Source organism: Protomyctophum bolini (assembly GCF_963924005.1).
Source record: "Protomyctophum bolini genome assembly, chromosome: 13".
Lineage (NCBI taxonomy): Eukaryota > Metazoa > Chordata > Actinopteri > Myctophiformes > Myctophidae > Protomyctophum > Protomyctophum bolini.
Genome location: NC_137874.1, coordinates 6,794,542 through 6,803,890, shown reverse-complemented (window position 1 = coordinate 6,803,890; position 9,349 = coordinate 6,794,542).

Genomic DNA, 9,349 nt, shown 5'->3' with positions numbered 1-9,349 from the left:
CCTCGGGGTCCGTCGGGGAGTAATACAAATGTAACCAAATGGACCATTTCGTTACCCTCTCACTCAGACTTAAATGGACACTATACTGACGGGGGAAACAGATTTTTACATTGTAACACGTGCATTCACTTCTGAGTCTGACACGGCTGTGCTTAATTGATTCATTGTAGCCTACAAAAAAGAAGAAGAAAAAATAAGTGTTTCGTGTTTGCGATTGTTTCACAGACACAGTCTGAGTTAAGTGCGCTCCTCTCTCAAGTTCAACGTTAATCTTTACCCGGATAGCTCCACATGGTAAGAAGAGGCCAAGTGTGGATGTAGGCGAGATAAAAGAAACAATTTGACCAATCGATCTACAGGGCAGTGAGTCAGTGACAGTCAGCAAACAAAACACATGTGTTGTTTATATAGTTGTAACCTACTTCAATTACTACTACATTTATGGGTGTGGGTTTGCATAACTTTGCCACAACTATATATAGCCAACAAAACTCATTTAATATGCCTGTCATATTCATAATTCACTATCTCCAAATGTTTTGTCAAATGTCCATGATTTTACGCAGGCAGACAGAAAACAACGCGGAACCGTACAATATAGCAATCATTCAAATCATTCAACAATAAGTAAACCTTGGGCAGACTCATCATTTCCCAATATGAATGATGATTAAAGACTTCCCCTTTTACAACTCATCTATCAACAAAGATCAGTATACAATCACACGCACGCACACGCACACACACACACACGCGCGCGCACACACACGCACACACACACACACACACACACACACACACACACACACACACACACACACACACACACACAAACACAACAGGTGGACATAATGAAAATGATCGACACTTTGGCAGGACATCTGCATTGCACTCTGGGCAGGCTAGCGGACCCCCATTTGAAGAGATAACGTCAGGACCACCATAAGAGAAGATTTCTACGGCTCTAGCAGTGATTCTCAACCATTTTAATTTCAAGGACCCTCAGGTTGATATGCATTAGGCTACGGACCCCCATTTGATGCTACCTCTGGGACCCCAATTTATATTGTACAATCACAGTTAATTTAACTCTGAGAGTGTACAAATGGAACGGTTCCATTCGTACACTCTTAGAGTTAACAGACCTATAATATAATGGTCCATTTGGTTCCAAACTATCATTTATCTGGGGGACCCCCTGGAACTCCCTCAGGGACCCCCTGGGGGTCCCCGGACCCCACTTGGGGAACCACTGGCCTATAGGGCTGTGTAAGTTGTGGATTGCAGCTGTCAGGAACCTGACGAAGCTGTGGGGTGGGGGAAATGCTGAATGGCAGAAAATCTAGTTTGGCAGAAATGGGCATGCGGCCCAAAAAAGTTAAATTATACAAGCCACGTTTAAGAGTTATATATAGAGGATATATGCGTGACATCACCATCAAACCCGGAAGTTATGCAGGAACGCCTACTGTCTGAGACAGCCCATGCATCCAAACAGAAAGCGTATTTGATTGCATTAATCGACGATAAACGTCATTAAACTCACTTTGTCGCTCATAACTGTATTTGGGCTCCATATTTCACTCACCATTTACTTCCAGTGTAAATTTTAAGTATACAATGATTCCCAAAAGACCATTAAGATCACCTTAATTAAGGCTTAAAGCTATGGAAAGTTTCAGCAATTCAGCCCAATCTGACCATGGGGTGTGTGGGTGTCCATAGAAGACATATACAATCAAACATAAATTATATACGGTACATACATTACAGTCAGCTAAACTACTTTATTGTGATATGTCTGTCTGTCTGTCCGTCCGTCCGTCCGTCTGTGTCTGTCCATGGGTAATCTCGCAAAACACTGAACCGAATATAGCACTTAATTTCTTATTCATGAGGCCAAGAAATAAATTGTCCTTTTTTATCCATATATAGGATATCGCTGCTGTCATGATTGTCATCAGTATATGGCCATATGTGGGCATGCCTCCATTTGTGCCCCATACAGTACAGTATGGAGCTGTTTGCGCCTGATGCCCTGACTTTGAGGTAAATTATACAGACTCAAGACAGTTTTGATTAAGGGGAGAAAAAGAACATCCAATCATACATATACGACAACAACAGACCACCTATGGCGGACGAAGCAGAATCTCGCATTTGTACACTTTCAGAGTTTAAAATGAACACTCCGGGTTGTATTGTGTAAGAAACTGAACGATACCAGGATGACAATGCTGGATTACTTCCGGAAATAAGTATTGCTCAGGCAAGCAGCCAACAAGTGTGAAGCTTCATCAAAGATCTCCCACATTTTACTGCATTATTCACCATCCGCCTACATAGAGATTAGTTCCCGTCTTTTATGTAGGTCAGTCTATTAGATAATGGGATGACATTTACTGTTTATGAACAGCCCTCAATGCATAATAATAAATGGTCTCCTACATTCAATACATATCTTCTAGCCAGGTGCTATAGGTCAGTGAAAGACAAGATATTACAGCATATCTATATCATTGAGGCATTAAGCCTCTTGATGCTGGTGTTGGTGATGTCACTATGTGGTCCTCCTCTGAAGCACTTGACTGTCATTAATTAGACTGTGGTACTGCTGTTCTCTCTGGGTTGCCATGGTAACATTGTGTGCTGGAGATGCATAACTAGATGCATCTAGTTATCTTCATTCTATAATCCAAGCAGGTCAATGTCCATCAAGACAACTCAAAGCAAAGGGAGCATCAAACATACACTTATCTCAAAACTTAGCTCGAACTGTCCTGTGTGCATTTCTAAAACATACTGTATTTTGTAAGCTGGCTTAAAGAAGAGATCATGATGTGCTAATGATATTTTTTCAAGAACTGTAATTGTAATTATAAAGATGTAAAGCCTAATGTATACTTAGTTACCCCCACCGGTGTCATGCAGCAATATGTGATCTACAAGCTCACCTTGCCGAGCAGGTTGCGCGACACAACCGGAGCTTGTAGATTGGCTATTTTCAGGGTGCAAGACTGTGCGACAAAGTATTGTAAGGCTTTGACTTGATTTCAAAGTTTGTGTGTGGCCCGGCAAGAAAAAACCTGGGTGTTGATGTGATTGTGTAATACTCATCCCTCCTTCAATATCCACTGTTAAATGCCCTGAGCGAAGCAGTTAAGCCCCAACTGCTCCATTCGTGGTTGTACTGGGCAGCTGCCAGGGGTGAATGTGGGTATGAGGCAGGGCATTGCTGTAACCTACCCAGGATTAATAATGGTTATAAACTGGTTGATGCTATGTTCCTCGCTGTGCTTTGATGATGTGCTGTAGCCTATGCATGCATGGCTCTGGCAAATACTTGGCAGTTGGCACTGACTAGATACAGCACAGTGCGTGCAACAGTGTTCTGAGGTTGATCACAGACAGCAAAGCTCTCACTCACCATTGCACCCTAATATGCCGGACTCTGAGTGGAGGGTGACCTTCATTGGCCTTGATCTGTTTCCCTTTGAGAAAACATCTCACCAAAACCAAGCAGGGCCTAAGTATTGTCTGTGTTCAAATGACACCCTCGTAAAGTCTGGTTCATATACTGAACTCGGCGAACAGATCTTTGCAGCCTGCTGCCTCTGCAGTCTGGAACTTCCTGCAGGCAGATCTGCAGCTAAATGAGCTTGATACCAATTAGGTCTTTCACAAATGTAATAAAGGATTTGGTGGCAAATCCAATTGGAATTTGTAATTGCTTCCTTGGCTAGATTCGGTTTTCTTTATTTCTCTTTTAGGCACTGTAGATTCTGTGAGTTTCTATTGTCTGTTTGCTATTGCTGCTTTTAATGTTTGTTGCAACATTGTCATTTGTTGCTATCTTTGCCAAGGCTCCCTCTTTAGGAGATAAATTGCAATCTCATGGGAACTGGAACAAAACAACAAAAGCAACAACAGCAACAAAACATTTCAAGAACAACAGAAATATTGGCCAATGGAGATCAAATCAACATGGTATACCTGTCCTTTTCCCACAAATGATGGATCTGGCAAAAAAAAAAGAAGAAAAAAACAACTCAACACAAGCCCTCTGCCCCAGGCAGCAACCAATGAACCCAATGCACTCAGAAAAACAACATTGCACCCCCCACTGGACAGTCTACTTTTCTTTTTTTTGTTGTGGAATGTGCCTGGACCGCCTGGCCAGCAGGCGCCCCCTCTGGACAGTCTTCTAACAATGCATTTTAACATTTATTCTCCATTTGTACACTATAAAAACATACGTTATTTCTACAAAGTGGCGGTAAAGCTTTTTAAAAACATTTATGCTTTTTTGTACTAGTGTAGTGTCAAACCTGTTCAAACTAGTATGTATACATACTTTGTTAGTTCGTTTTACTTTGTAGTTTCATATTTTTTGTTTGAATTTGAAATTGTTTCAATTCAACCACAAACTTGAGTTGCTATTTTAATGGACACTTTCATTCAAAATATGTACTGTACCGATCTCGCAACTATTTGTGTGTATGTGCATCTGTTTGTCTGTCTGTCCGTGTGAGCACGGAATGTGCTCGTTGGCTGAGCACGTAATGTGATGATATATGGTGATAAAAGCACTCACTTCACACCAGTGAGATTTTTGAGTGGTGCAACCACTCCCTTACGGAGCTATGTGTGTGTGTGTGTGTGTGTGTGTGTGTGTGTGTGGGTGGGTGGCTGGCTGGGTGGGTGTCTGGGTGGGTATGAGCACGAAAACAACATGGTTGTTTTTCACCACCTGTGCGCAACCTAACACACACACAAACACACACGCACGTATTAACTGTATATATGATGATTTTGGGTGTGCCAGTACAGTACAGTGACAGTACAGTAGAGGGTACAGTAGAGGGACCGCCACACGGTAACTCTGTCATTTCTCAACCGTTTCGGACGCAGGGCGGCACGCCGGAACCGGCACGGCCCCATGGGCGCGTTCCTGGGGGTCTGGAACCCCCCCCCCCCACCCACCCACCCCTGGGGACCCCCACATGGTTTTTTTCAATAATGCCCTACTCCGTTTGAAACAAACCCATCTCAAGGAATTCGATCTACTTTCTAATGTAGACTCAATCATGCTTAATCAATAATCATATATATATATAAATATAGCCACATATATATTATTTCACATTATTAAATCATTACAGGTCTCTGCCTGCTGCTACCTACAAAAATATGCAATCCTTGCTGCCTATACATTATAATTACCTAAGGCAGTGTGTGAGCAAATATGGGTCACAATTCTAGGGCATGAGTGGAAAGGGCAAGACAGCTCTCTCTCTCTCTCTCTCTCTCTCTCTTTACACATAAGCTCAGAGAATGGGTTACACCGTTAATTGAATTCTTGGCTAGAGAAAGATCCTGTTTACTGTTACAATGCCCTGAAGAGACATTTGGCGCTGGAAAGCATAATCGTATCATCTCATCTGTATCAACTATTCAAATGCCCATAAGTATCAGCACACCACAACCCATAGTATAGCTATATACTGCACTTGACTTGAGTTTACAGATACAATTACTCAATTTAAAAGTTAAATTGAGCCCTAAGGTGCATGGGATTCATTGTCTGAGGTTTCTGAACATAAATGAATATCTCCCATAGCCTTAAAATATTAGCAAAGACTGTAGTAGTCTATGATGAATCGTCAAATGTCTCACACACACACACACACACACACACACACACACACACACACACACACACACACACACACACACACACACACACACACACACACACACACACACACACACACACACAAAATGGAAATGGTGGTGCACATGCCTCAGTATTCAAGTGAGTTATATTATTATGATATCATATTATTATATGCTCCTAATCAGGATACAAGCTTATAATGATTTTAACGGTTTAGTATAGAAGAGGCTGGCATGAAATCGGTGCAGTTACCTGTTCCCACGGATCACAGTTCGGGGTCTTTCTCTCATGTTAACATTGGTCTATAATACTCTATGGGGAATTATTTTGGGGATGAATTGTCCTTTTTATTTCAGATGTGACACACAATGTACAGTTAAGTATAAACAAAGTAATAGATGTGCAGCCAACACCCTGAACAAAAGAACATGTAGGTCATTCATACAGGGGCTGGGTTCACACAGATTGTGAAACCAAATGTTCCTCCTCTGAGTCTGAGTTAGCCAGTAGCCACACCCAATCCTTGACAGTGACCTTTTGTCTTGGGATACACAGATAAAGGCTGAACCGTGAGGATTATAGATCAGATGTGTGTATAGAGATAGGACTTGGAAAGAAATAGAAATATATCAAAATAGAGAGAAGACATGTTATTCATTATTTCCACCTGACACTTGAACAGAATGAGTATAGCACTGAAAACCACTCACAAGACTGTGGTCATACAAATACACAATACTTCTCAAGAATTGTCCTTTCCTTTTGATGCCGTGAATGAAAAATCAAAGTGACACGTTAACGTGCACTCAACATGAAGTATATCCCAGTTAGAACTAGAAGAAGGAACTTTCACAAAGGCAATTAAACATCTTAATCATTCCCATAATAGTACATCCACGACCGACGCTGCTGGTGACTACAAAGGAGCAGTGCTGTTCACTGCGAGATCGGCGACATCAGCAGCGAGGCCATTGACGTCTGTAGAGGCAGTTATATTATATAACCAGAGCTGAACATTTTGTCTGTCACAGTTAGAAGGTTAAAGAGGGTGACATGAATACCAGACATACTCCCAAGAGTCATGTGCAACATAGTTCCACTGGGCAAAGAAGTCATCATCGAGTACAAGGAATGTGCAGCACGGGGGCAAACGTATGCAGTGATACAGTATAGAACAGATCTGTGAGCTATTAAAGCAAAGTTTGAACAATGTGTTTGTACGATTCGATTTGATCATGTCCCGCTGCACATTTGGCCGTCATGCAAGAGACCTTACAAAAAGCTACTCCTACGATTTCCTCCCAACAATTACAGGCATGGAAGCGTCAGAGAACTATAGAAGTTCCATTATGCCAGGCCGGAAACAAACACTTTGATAACATATAGGTGTTCACTGTTGATGGATCTCCTTACCAAAAGCAACAGGTTCTGTAGTGCTGCAGTAGAACCACTGCTATAGGGTCAATTACAGAATACAAATATAGCTAAACGCTCACGAGAGAAATACATGTATACACTAAGTAAGTGTTATTGTTAGTCGGACACTATACTAAGGTAAGGTCATACAGTGTCTTTAGAATAGATCATATACCAACAATAATGTGTTGGTATACGACTAGTCGCTTGCCAAAAATAACTGATTTTCAACAACAATCTCTCTCAATGAATCATTATTGCTGTTATGTGTGAGAGATTAAAAAATAATAATTATTATTATAATAATAATAATAATAATAATAATAATAATAATAATAAAACAATAAAAAACGAACTATCTTAAATTAATTAATTAATTCTTTACAGGTCAATCGACAGAGGAATATAGGATTAGGTATAACATTATTGACAATTTTTAACATAAAGTATTGTAACAACGTATCAAAAAATCTTTAATTATCACCACATTCACCAGCCAAAAATGTATCACAATTTCTAAGGAGATCCCAGCTCTATATGGTCTGTCCATTCATGTCCAAAGTAATTATAATTAGGGTGCATAGAATAAGTTATCTTATACATCATCTTGGGATGGACAGGTCTGACAGCAAAATCTGGAGTGACTCTGGGTGTAAATTGATTGATTTTTACACCCTCAGAGTTCAACTACCACTTAAATAATTTCACTATTTTTTTATGTGATAGGATCGGGATGAATCAACACAAGTTGAACATACAATACAACGTTCATTCAATGCGGAGCACTGCTCTATTTTCTTAAAGGGACAGAGGACAGAAAAGGCCCCTTCACAGCTGCACAGGACTACACCATTTGTGCATGCACAGTCACACTAAGCAGCTCTGGCAATATTCAGACTAGCGTTCAGTTTAAGCTTGCAGGACATGGCCTAGTAACCTACTTTCCTTACAGCATGCTCTGTAAGATCAGAGACTACAGGCTATGTGTCATCAGTTACCTAACCCAGCATATTTTAAGCAAAATAAAGTGGCAAAAACGCTTTAAATCGTAAAAGAGAGAACGGACACCAGTCAATAAACATTAAAAAACAAAGCCTAAAGCCTATTTGCCTATATACCCATTGGGCATAACCTTAACCAACACTGAGTACTGGTTCCACATACTGACAGTGGGAACAAATAGACCAAAAGAGTGAATGACAGGCAACACGGGCCACATAAGGGAGACACAGACACAAATGTTATAACCTTAGAGTATACTCTAAGGTTATAACACGCACATGTAAACACCCCAGTTCACCAAGTAATGGGATGTAAATCTTGTCACACTTAATTGTCTATACAGTTTGCCTATATAGACACGCATTAGCTGTGGAGTGGACCTCATAAATGAATGATGTTTGTGGATAATAAGCATGAATGGAACATGAATAAAGAATCGAAAAGGGCTATACTAGAATGATTCATGCAAAACATAGCCTATACTTCCCAAGCTAAAAACAGCTTTCTCATCCAGTGCCCCTCACTGCCTTGTGCGCCTTATTGACACAATACTAACGTAATAGCCTGGCCTACTATATATAACTAGTACACACACACACACACACACACACACACACACTCATTCTGGCATTACTGATTAGCCTAAAACACTTGAAGAATATGACATGACATCTATCTTTCCAGTGATGCCCACGTGCATTGATTGACCAACAGTGACAGCGCTCATGTGCTGCATGTGCCTGTGACACAGATCCACGCCACTTTGTCGATCAAACTGCCAAAGTGACATTCCACCTTCAAATAAATGAACATGCATGCTAATCTAGGTTATTATACGCCAGTACACCGGCTGGCCTTTCACTTTTAATGTAGCCATATCAAACACTTCACAAGTGATTTATCACCATTATTCATAATTTCTGCTATGGTACACAGGTACAGTATATGCTACGAAATACGAATATGCCCGTTTTTGAGCGACACACCTGTTGCAACATTAAACACTGCAAAGCTACACACTTACCTTATTCAAAGCACGAATTAAATTCCTTCAGTAGGTATAGACAATATTTCCATGGAATAACACCCTTTAACCTCCAGAGTTGAACTCCAAACTAGGTAGCCTATAGCAGCCGTCGGCCGATATGTGGTTTTTGAGATGATGACCAATGACCATTGTCCAAGCCGCACACCTCACTCGCACTTCAAAGCACAATTATAGTTTAAAGTCAGTTGAAAGCGGTAGACGACCAT